Genomic DNA, 11,840 nt, shown 5'->3' on the forward strand with positions numbered 1-11,840 from the left:
TGAAAAAGCACTTAGCCAAGGTAGCCCTGCAGACCAACTCTGCGGCAACGCTATCTGGGGGAGATCAACTGTGAATACACCGTGCGTGCGCACACTCACACACAGAGACACACACACACACACACACACACACACACACACACACACACACACACACACACACACACACATAGACCTCTCTTAATGTAGTATGCATATTTTCGAAGAGCTCGTTTACTCAGTTTGTTTGCCAAGCACATCTGAAATGAACCAAATCCTTCATTTGGAAATACTGAAAGAATATAAACTCCTAAGAAGCCAGGGACTATAAGAAAAAGATAGAGTGAAAGAGAAATAGCCCGGGTAAAGAGAGAGAGAGAGAGAGTGCAGTCGAGGGGAGAATGAAAATAAGAATGAGAAATACCCTAATTGGTAATTAGCATGGAGAAATGTGCTGCATTATGAATGAAGAGCAGCATAAATCACAGCACAGTGTTGAGATGACAGCTGCACTCTGCTAGTTTGAAGTCATTTAAGTTCAGTTGTCACGACGAGTCCATTATGACAGCAGAGAGAGTCGGATGAGATGCATTTTAGGGCGGAAGGGGTGTGTGTGTGTGTGTGTGTGTGTGTGTGTGTGTGTGTGTGTGTGTGTGTGTGTGTGTGTGTGTGTGTGTGTGTGTGTGTGTGTGTGTGCGTGCGTGCGTGCGTGCGTGCGTGCGTGCGTGCGTGCGTGCGTGCGTGCGTGCGTGCGTGCGTGCGTGCGTGCGTGCGTGCGTGCGTGCGTGCGTGCGTGCGTGCGTGCGTGCGTGCGTGCGTGCGTGCGTGCGTGCGTGCGTGCGTGCGTGCGTGCGTGCGTGCGTGCGTGCGTGCGTGCGTGCGTGCGTGTTGGGAGTTTCAGTACAGGGTTATGACAGAATGACAGGCCTGGTTTGTGAGTGATTGGCCAGGTGAGTTCGGACAAACACAAACTGGAGAATGTGATTTGTTTTGTATCCATGAAGAATGCAACCATACTCTGAACTGTGTGTGTGTGTGTGTGTGTGTGTGTGTGTGTGTGTGTGTGTGTGTGTGTGTGTGTGTGTGTGTGTGTGTGTGTGTGTGTGTGTGTGTGTGTGTGTGTGTGTGTGCGTGCGTGCGTGCGTGCGTGTGTGTGTGTGTGCGCGCGCGCGTGCATGCGCACATGGATTGAGAGGGTGGATTAAAGGAGATTGAGGTTGAGTATGTACTGTATATAGTGTGTGTGTGCGTGTGTGTGCGTGTGCGTGTGCGTGTGTGTGTGTGTGTGTGTGTGTGTGTGTGTGTGTGTGTGCGTGTGCGCATGTGTGTTATTTGTGTGCGTGTGTATGTGCCCCAGATTCTCTTGCTGACCAAATGTTCAGATAGAAGGTTATGTAAGCATAACATCTGGACTACAGTACATGGTGTGTTCAGACGTTGACTTGATTTGATTTGACTTGGATCTCTTTTAGCCCATTGGCTAATCTTCCAAGAGTCCAGTCCACATGAAAACATAACATTACAGCATGCAATAATGATAAAAACAACAACCAAGTATTACAGCATAGACATAAGGCGTTTGAAGAACTGTGAGCGTAATGTGTATTTGCATGTCAATGGACATTTAAACAGTGCATTAAGTAAAAGTTTCTGCCCATTTTCAACTTTATTAGTTAGTCATAGGGGTGGTGTTAGAAATGTTAAAATCTTCTCCCCTGTGGTTCATGGGTGTCAAACTCTAGATTTAAATACTTATTAAAACCATATGAAATTAATAAGGAAGCAAATGATTTAAGTAGATGAAATATATTTTTATTGCAGCTCTGCACTGTAATAGAGAGCTTGCACCTCCGGGTCTCAAGCATTATCAAAATCTTCCCTTTGTATATATCAACTTCATTTTTCGGGACAGTCTAAGATGCCATTGACCAACAAAACAACAGAGACGTCTCTCTTCATAAAAAAATGACAATAACAGTCATAATACCGTAAAGCAAAATGACACTTTGGTAGAGCTTTGGGTTGTGTTGTTACCATGCTGTGATGTAACTCCAAATATTGGCAAGACGATAAAAACAATCAAACAACAACTTCATGGCAAGGTACTGTAGCTGAAATCTAAGAAAAACCTTGAACAGCAAAATAACTTGTATTCCTGTAAGGAGTATAACTGTCTACTTACTGTATATAAGATGTACTTTTCCACTTTTTAATGAACTAAAAACCCTTGCCTCTCTGTCTCAAGACATATGTTCATTCTCACTTTTTAATGAGCTGCATGGCCTTTAAATGAATTAGATATAGGTTTTGCAGAAAATGTAATACATATAGTTTCTTACCTGCACCTGCAAAATGTGATTACACATGCACTTCTATTGGAGGTCATTTCGACTATACCACACAAATCTTTATTTGTCAACATTTGTATGAATATAGTTTTTGTTAACTTTTATAGCAATGTAGTTATCACTATAAAACAGTGTTCTTCCACAGTGGTGTGTCTGTTAATGTTCACTACACCAATGCTCTCTGTATTGAGGTGGCAGCCTTAAAGGACAACTTCATCCATTTTCAACCTGTCTTTCTTATTATTTGTCCTCACGAATGCCCATTATAATATGGTACCATTTTTGTCTACTTGATCTGTGCCTTAGAAGAGGGCTTAGAACTGCTGTGGACAGTTCACAAAACCCGCCTACCAGTGACATCATCGATGTCGAGTACAAAAATAGCACCATATTATAATGAGCATTAGTGAGGACAAATTATAATGATGACGGGTCCAAAATTTGTGAAATGGTCCTTAAATGATTCTAAACCTTTTTCATTTCAAGGACATCCAGACCCCAATTGATATGCTTTTGTCCACAGACAACAATTTATTTTTTACCAAATCACAGAGGATACTCATCTCTAGGACCCCAATCTACATTATGACATCTTCAGTGTTAATTTAACTCTGAGAGTATACTGTACACATGGAACCATTATGGTTTACTTTCTGAGCTACAGACCCACAAGGGTCCATTTGGTGCAAATGAATCATTTAGCTGGGACCCCCTGGAACCTCCTCAAGGACCCCTGGGGTTCCCCGGACCCCACGTTAAGAACCATTGCGGTATGTGACTGTCTGTCAGTAAGACCAATTTCTCCATCAACATTGACCTTCAGTGTCATTGGCCCCGATTCATAAAGGGATTTGCGACCATATTTTGTACGTACCGGCATTTAGGACAAGTCGTACATATCCACCTGATGCATAAAGATTTTTTGGTCTGTGTTTTGTGCGTCAGGTGCGCACGTTCTCAGGTCAGCCCCGAGGCTGGCGTACCAGGGCTGAAATGTGCGTATGTCTTTAGAATGCTTTATTCTTCATGTCAAAATCAATTACAACAGTGGCAAACCTCAAATAAAATATGTATGTGCCCAACATTTGTCAACACATATATATAAAAAAATAAAAAATAAATGTCAAACGATGTATTGCTTAGACATGATGTAGATTCCACCGCTTTTTTTTTCTATTCCCCATTCCGACGTAGGACAGTGATATATTAATCAAAAAATAACTAATTTAATCAGTAAGTAATCAATAAGCTCTGGTCCATAATCGGATAGCAGCGTTCCACTGGATGAGGAAAAATGAAGTGGATGAAAGCTGTGTCCAGAACTATTCCCCATTCCGACGGACAGTGATATCCAAAATTAACTAATTTAATCAATAAGCTCTGGTCCATTATCGGATAAAAGCGCTATGCCCTGGATTTATTTTCAACATAATCTTTTTGCCTCTTATAATATCCTTTCCACGTTTTATTAGCCTTTTATTTGGTAATGGGGTTAAACCTTGTAAACTTCTTTATTCTCATTACACATGAGAGCATTTATTACGTGATCCGCTTCCACACAGAACAGTTGTCAAGGCGATGCGACAACGCATCTGGTATCTTTAGACGAGGCGGAGTTGAACTTCAAACTTGCATCAGCGTTGCCAGATGTTGTGAGAGAAATAAGCAACCAGGTCTAGGAAAACAAGCCCAAAAGAAGCAACTGGCACTTGCCATTATAAGCACTTTAATTAAACCGTTGTGAGCTTGTAGATCTGCTATTTAAAAACAAAAATCGTGTAATAAAATGTGGAAGATTTGGAGGATTTTTTTTATCATTCTAACAACACAAATCTGCCTCCAGCTGGCACAAAACATTTTCAGATGGGGCTTATAGGGATATATTAGCATACATATTAACTTGGGGTATATAATATAAAAATATTTGAGAACCACCGGTTAAAACAATGAAACAATTGTGAAACAAGCCCAAATAACCAACTACACTTTAGAAACAAGCCCCAAAAACCTTATCCCACAGCTACCAATATTTACAAGCAACTTTACAGAAAAATAAGCCCAAATTCGCTTATAATGAGCGGACATGGCAACACTGTTTAGCACGGTTCAGCCCGGTGACGTTGAAGTTGGATGCTGTTGGATTCAGCCTTCCAGAGTAATCATCACACCTGGTCATACGCACTGGTCATACGCACGTCTCTGTCATATACAAACCCCTTTTTGCATTGCACGTTCGTTTGTGAGTACCAAAAATACGAACTCCTTTAGGAACTTTATTTACACCAGATATACGACTCTCTTTATGAATCGGGGCCATTGACCTTCAGTTCACATTCTCAAACCACACACATCAATGATATGCAGGTTTAGTATCTGTAATAACTCAAAATGATCACAGTTCCTTGATTTGTTTCATCAAAATGTTTCTCTTTCTCTCCTTTTCTTTTCTTGTTTTTTTGTTGCTTTCTCTCTGTCTCTCTCGTCACTCTCGCTTTCTCCTGTCTCTCTCTTTCACTCTTTTTTTTAATCTCTTGTCTTGTCAGCTGTTGTCACGGTGTTGCTGTGCCATTTTATGGATTATTAGGGTGTGTGTGTTGTCCCTCTCGATGCTCATCCAGAGGGATTGGACATACAGGCTAGGAGAGGCTAGGAGAGTGTTTTCAAAGGGGCTTGACCAGACTTAATGTGTCAGAGAGGGGTTAGGCTGACATTTGGACTGGGATTTTCTGTTTGCGGCGTGGTTCTGTCTAGAACAGGGTTTACCTATACAGTTAGTATATACAGTACGGATGTATGTCTTAAAAGTAGACCAGTCACAGCTCACTGCAACCACCTTGGGCGGAGGCGACCATGCAGTTATAGGGGATCAGTGGAGTCAGGAGGGAGATTGAACCGTCCGCGCCATACCTCCCGAGCCACTACCTGGTAGATTAAAGCATTGTTTTGGAAATATCCCCTTAAGGGTCTAGTGGCATAGCCTGTCAGTGCACTGACCCCATACTCCTTGTGAGTCGAGAGGAAAACATTATCTCTCCATTTTTTTTGCATAATGTATAGGGTAACATTATTTTGTGTGCGTTTTTAACTGGACAGTTAGACAATATTATCAGTGTTCTTCTCAGACCAGAAACTAACCAGCTAACTATAACCCCCAAGCCTTCTCACATGCTTTTAGAGAGTGTGTGTGTGTGTGTGTGTGTGTGTGTGTGTGTGTGTGTGTGTGTGTGTGTGTGTGTGTGTGTGTGTGTGTGTGTGTGTGTGTGTGTGTGTGTGTGTGTGTGTGTGTGTGTGTGTGTGCGCGCGTGCACGCGAGCGTCTGCCTTGAGTATATACACCATCAAAACTCACTGACCTTTATAAATATTGCAGCAGGGATTTGGAACAAAGCAAACACAGGCCCCATCTCTCTCTCTCTCTCTCTCTCTCTCTCTCTCTCTCTCTCTCTCTCTCTCTCTCTCTCTCTCTCTCTCTCTCTCTCTCTCTCTCTCTCACACACACACACACTGTACTCCCTGTACCTCATCATCTCCATATTACGCTTGGTTCTTTTTTTATCCTCCCCTCTCCCTCTATTTCACTCTCTTCTTTCACTCTATTTCCTCTACCATTTACCTCTCTCATCATCATCCCCTGCTCTGTCCCTTTCTTTTCTATTCTTAGATAGTAATTTCTCTATCTCTCTGTTGCCCTCTACTTCCACTTTTCCTCACTCTATACCCCCATAATAACTTCCTCCCCCGTCTCTCTATCTCTGCCTCTCACTCGTTCTCTCTCTATTCGCCTCCTCCCTCCCCCTCTCTGCATCCGCTGTGTTGTTCCATATTTGGTTTCCGTGTCCCCTGTAAGCTTGTTAGCAGTGGGCGAGGTAGGGCAGTGTGTCCGGAGCTCCTCAGCTTAAGTCTAAACCATTCAGGGAGTATTGGTGTAGGGCCCAGTGTTTAAGAGCACTCTCTTAACCACTTAAAGCTGCAAGAGAAAAATAGCAGACCAATTACAGAGCCAAAGATCACGTTTATTGAGGATTTAAAGGGTTGAATGCCTGAAAATACACCTGAACACGAATCCAACATTAAATAGAAAAGATAATGTGTAAAATATTGAACATTTAATTTTCACAACACTGACAGTGACGATAGTGACGTCAAACAAGTCTATGAAGCTATGAAATCTATGAAAAAGTTTAATCTTCAACACAACTTTATACAATTACAATATATTACAATATGTATTGCATGGGGGTCCCTGCTTCATCTCTCTCTCAGCTGAAAAACGTTGAAGACCCCCTATATGCTATACAAATACACTTACCTTGCCTTGCCTCAATAGAACAGCAGGATGCCACCTCCAACCACCTCAGTTGTGTTATTTATATTGTATTAACATAATCTACCATGTTTTATTGCCTAAAAGAGTTATGGGTTGCAGCGTTAAGTCCTATTTTCACATTTTGTTTTGAAAATAGCCAATAGGAACTGGTGACTGAACGCGCGCACGCACACACACACACACACACACACACACACACACACACACACACACACACACACACACACACACACACACACACACACACACACACACACACACACACACACACACACACACACACACACACACACACACACACACACACACACACACACACACACACATACTGGCATATCAACTTACTTGTGTACATCACTCATTTAATTGGTAGGATTGAAAGGCCTTTGTCATGGCATTACAATCTTGAACATTTTGACCCAGACTTCAAAACATTTTATTTAAACCAAACATTTTGAATTAATTGTTTTGGGAGCAGAGTTCCCTCACAAATAGCAGAAAGGACTTTATTTTCCAGGAGGAAGAGAGCGGGCTAGAGGGATGAAGGTTTATCAGAACCCTACAGACTGGGGTATAGGGGGTTGGGGGTGGTAGGGGGTGCAGGGAGGGATGGATAAAGGGGAGAGGGGGATGGAGAGATGGCCTTGGAGTTGCGAGTGAAGACAGGCTATGGGGTCGCGTAAATGGGGGATCCGTTTTGCCCAAAGGCTCATGGGGCCTTTTATCCCACTGTGGATTATGATGGTGTGTGTGTGTGTGTGTGTGTGTGTGTGTGTGTGTGTGTGTGTGTGTGTGTGTGTGTGCGTGTGTGCATCTCCGTGCCTCTGCTCATGCATGCATCATGCCATGTGTGTACAAGGGCGCTTAGCATGTATGTGCCTTTTCATGCCTGCGTGTCATGTGCTGTATGTATTAAGTCACGCTTGATTGGTGCATGAATATGTGCAGGAAATAATTGAATGATGGCGTGTGTGTGTGTGTGTGTGTGTGTGTGTGTGTGTGTGTGTGTGTGTGTGTGTGCGTGTGCGTGTGCGTGTGTGCGTGTGCGTGTGTGTGTGTGTGTGTGACCCCTCCAGCAGCTATGCAGGATCTCATCAAATGTTTCCTGGTTGCCAGTGGCATATGGACGGCCCTTTTAGTGGAGGCAGAGAAGAAAAAGAGAGGGTGGGAGGAGAGTGGATGAAAGGTGGGCAAGGAAGGAGGGATGGAGGGATGGAGCTGGAGGAGGAGGGGTGGGTCAGGGAGGAGCAGGGATTGGCATTTCAATATCCTGAGAGGATTATTGGTCTGGCTTTAGTTGACGGGTCCCTGTAGAGCTGCATAGGGCTGCTGCGAGGTGGGGGTGGGGTGGGGGGTGGGGGGGTGCAGGGAGGTCAGGCGAGAGGAGGAGAGGCGATGAGGGACAGGATGGACTGACCGAGTGGCAGAGGGGAAACAAGAGCCTTGTTTTTTTTTTTTGCCCATGGGAACAGAGCTTGCTTCCAGAATGTGGACCAGTGCTAAAAAGGGACACTGTAGTGTGTACACTCCAATCCACTTTATTTATAGAGCACATTTAAAAGAGCAGTGTTGAACCAAAGTGCTGTACACTCGGTAAAAAAATACTAAAATATACAAGGGCAAAACAATGCACAATAAACAGGGCAAAATATAGACACAATGCCTAGTGGAAACAGCAACTCTGTCTGAATTTTCGGCGAGTTTTCAAACGTGATTTAAACAGGGTTTGAGACACGTTCCACAGTTTGGGGCGCTACGGTGGAAAATGATCTATCTCATACACACATACACATACATTCATTTAAAGCTGAGAGTGTACAAATTAACCAAACATTTGATGCCTAACTGATCATTTATTTAGGGACCCCCTGGAATCCCCCGAAGGACCCCGGGGGGTCCCTAGACCCCACGTTGAGAACCGGTGAACCACAATGTTCTAAATGTGCTGCAGTTATAGGCGGTACAAGGAAGAGATTGAGACATTCAATTAATGAATAGCATCGAGAAGCAAAGAGAGGGAGAATGAGGAGAACGTGGGAGGTGTCGAATGTCACACTATAATAAACTGTGAGCCTTCCAGTCGTATTCTTGAATTGAGCCGAGAAGTGACGAGCTGTGTTTTAGAGTGTGAATTAATTTGGGAGCGTGTCTCCTTAAGAAAGCAACAAAGGGCGGGGGGAAAAAACATTCTGTTAGTTTGTGCTCTTAATGAATTGGCAGCTTAACTATCAGCGCTGAGAAAAAGTCTATTTCATTGAGTTTGTAAGAGAACCCTGGCTTTCTTTCTGTTCTTAACACCCCTCCTTCCATCTCTCCTCTCCACTGCTTGGTGCGGGGGCGTTTGGATCCTTTTGCCTTCTTAATTAGAAGTGATGGGTAGGTGAAGCTTCAGCGGGCACAAAATGAATAGAGTCATCAAGCTACTTTTCAGGACTGTAGCCCAGCCACTTAAGATGCATTGTCACCCTGTGATGGGAATTTTAATTGCCTTCCTCTCAGCTTATAATTGGAGACTATGAAGAGGCTCATTCAGGGCTCTTTAGTGTGGGGTGCTGTTAGGTTGGTGTACAAGTGTGTGTGTGTTTTTTTTTGGGGGGTGTTATTGTTGCCGCAGGAATTGTAGCGATCGTTCACCAACAGGAAAACAAAGCTGGGAGGTAAATGGTGACAAACGCCTAAATGCTCACATACAGATACACTGAAAGACGCATTCACTCTCTCACTCACTCACACACACACACACACACACACACACACACACACACACACACACACACACACACACACACACACACACACACACACACACACACACACACACACACACACACACACACACACACACACACACACACACACACACACACACACAAACACAACATGAGCTTATCCCAGTAATCATAGTGCAATGCGGGGATGGCCTGGAGGGCTGCTCTCTTTGATGAGCATCCATTGACATGGTGAAAACGGAACCTTTTCATCTGGATAAGAAGACCAGAAACACATTTTTTTCTTTTGCTACTTCAAAGTCCCCCTTGCCTTTCCTTTTCTTTTTTTACATTATTTATGTTTTCAGTGGAGGTCTTTATCGTGCCACAGTCAAGTGTGTGTGTGTGTGTGTGTGTGTGTGTGTGTGTGTGTGTGTGTGTGTGTGTGTGTGTGTGTGTGTGTGTGTGTGTGTGTGTGTGCCAGTGTGGGTGAATAGGTTGGCTTGTTTATGTTGTCAGGACGATGCACTCTGCTGTGTGTGTGTGTGTGTGTGTTGTGTGTGTGTGTGTGTGTGTGTGTGTGTGTGTGTGTGTGTGTGTGTGTGTGTGTGTGTGTGTGTGTGTGTGTGTGTGTGTGTGTGTGTGTGTGTGTGTGTGTGTGTGTGTGTGTGTGTGTGTGTGTCTTGAGTGAAGGAGGTGGTTTGAGAGGTTGTCTGAATGATAGGTTCTCATCTTTGGCAGATCACAGTATGAGGGTGACAGTTCAGCTAATCATATAAGCACCCCCCCCCCACCACCCCCCCCCCCCCACACACACACACACACACACACACACACACACACACACACACACACACACACACACACACACACACACACACACACACACACACACAGGCACATGCTCTCGCTCTCACACACCCAAACATTCTGATATGCTCACCTTTACCACAGTTTAATCAAAAACCTTACCACACGTGTGTGTGTGTGTGTGTGTGTGTGTGTGTGTGTGTGTGTGTGTGTGTGTGTGTGTGTGTGTGTGTGTGTGTGTGTGTGTGTGTGTGTGTGGGTGGGTGGGTGGGTGGGTGGGTGGGTGGGTGGGTGTGTGTGTGTGTAGGGGGGTGTGGGTGTGGACGCCAGAGTGCTTTAGATTCAGTTCCTCTCTATTTGTATTATTAAACAGTGCTTCTCTTTTAAAGTGTACTACTCTACTCCTCTGCTGTATTTTATCCTTCCCTCAGTCAATAGTGATGAATTTCTATGTGAACTTTTCATTATTCTCCAACCTCTTTGATTGAGCCTATGCTGTGTGGTTTCTGTGGGGTTGTCAGGGGGTGGGGGAAGAGACTGTTTATGTGTGTATGAGAGAGAGACTGTGCGTATGTTTTGGTTTGTTTTAGCTGTCTAGCCTTTTTACCCTGTCAGGCTGGATAGAGCTCGTTCCATCTCAGCTGCCAAACTCTTGCAGCAGATTTGATTCGGCTGTAGCGTGTGTGTGGTGTCTTATCTGTTTCTGTGTGTTGTTTGTGTCTGTGTGGGGGTGGAAGCTCCTCCTCGGGCGAAGTCTGTCTGGCTTAATGGTGGTGCCGTGATCAGGCTATGCCTGTGTCTTAAGGCTAAAACAATGCATTAGTCCTTTTTGGTCGCAGTCAGAATGGTTGATGGCGGATTGGGCTGAATAAACCGCGGTTAGCGGGTCGTTAAGTGAACATGCAGTCTGTGTGGTTATCTGTCCTAATTTCAATTCAAAACTCAGAGTTCCAGAGTTTTTACTGCGTACTCTTTAAGAGTCAGGATGATTGATCGGTGTCCTTGTGTGATCACAGAATGAATTTGCCTGTCAAGCCTCTGTCTAGTCCAGCAATTTCTTTACTCTTCTGTGGTTCCGGGGTCCCCCAGCGGCCCTTGGGGGGGTTCCAGTGGGTCCCCAGCTATATGATTGATAGTTAGAAACCCAATTGCCCCTTACGGCTCTGTAACTCTGAGAGTTGTTTCTGTATCTATACACTTAAATTATCACTGAGGATTTTACAGGTGTAGATTGTGGTCCCAGAGATACAAATTGTATCAAATGGGGGTTTGTGGACTAATGCGTATCAAACTGTGAGTCCTTGAAATTGAAAAGGTTGAGAATCACTGCTTTAAAGGGTACTATACATATGATTACCCAAGGTCAAAGATGCAGCTAAGGTCACACCTCCACTCAGTCATGGCCCAGAAACCACGAAATGGGGAAAAGAAGAAAACCCAGGAAGATGAAGGGGAAACGCTTAATTCATCATGTCGCTTTGTCGAAAATCTGTGACTTGCGACGAGTGAGTATAAATTCGGCTTCAGTCACGGTTTACTCTGGAGATTGGGGGGAGGGGAAACTTCACAACTTGTTAACTTGAATCATATCCACAGCCGCTGCAGGATTAGAACAACAGTGTTTATTCGCAGGTGGCATGTGTTGATCAGAGAGGCCCTTTTAACATGT

General features: G+C 44.1%; 1 protein-coding gene across 1 annotated transcript in view; it reads left to right on the plus strand.

The window, feature by feature from the left end:
* epha10 (EPH receptor A10) overlaps positions 1-11,840 on the plus strand; it is a gene marked incomplete at both ends in the record, with an annotated part of 192,236 nt that overhangs the window by 133,888 nt on the left and 46,508 nt on the right. The window lies entirely within an intron of this gene.

The sequence above is a fragment of the Gymnoscopelus microlampas genome (assembly GCF_963454915.1).
Source record: "Gymnoscopelus microlampas genome assembly, chromosome: 15".
NCBI classification, from domain to species: domain Eukaryota; kingdom Metazoa; phylum Chordata; class Actinopteri; order Myctophiformes; family Myctophidae; genus Gymnoscopelus; species Gymnoscopelus microlampas.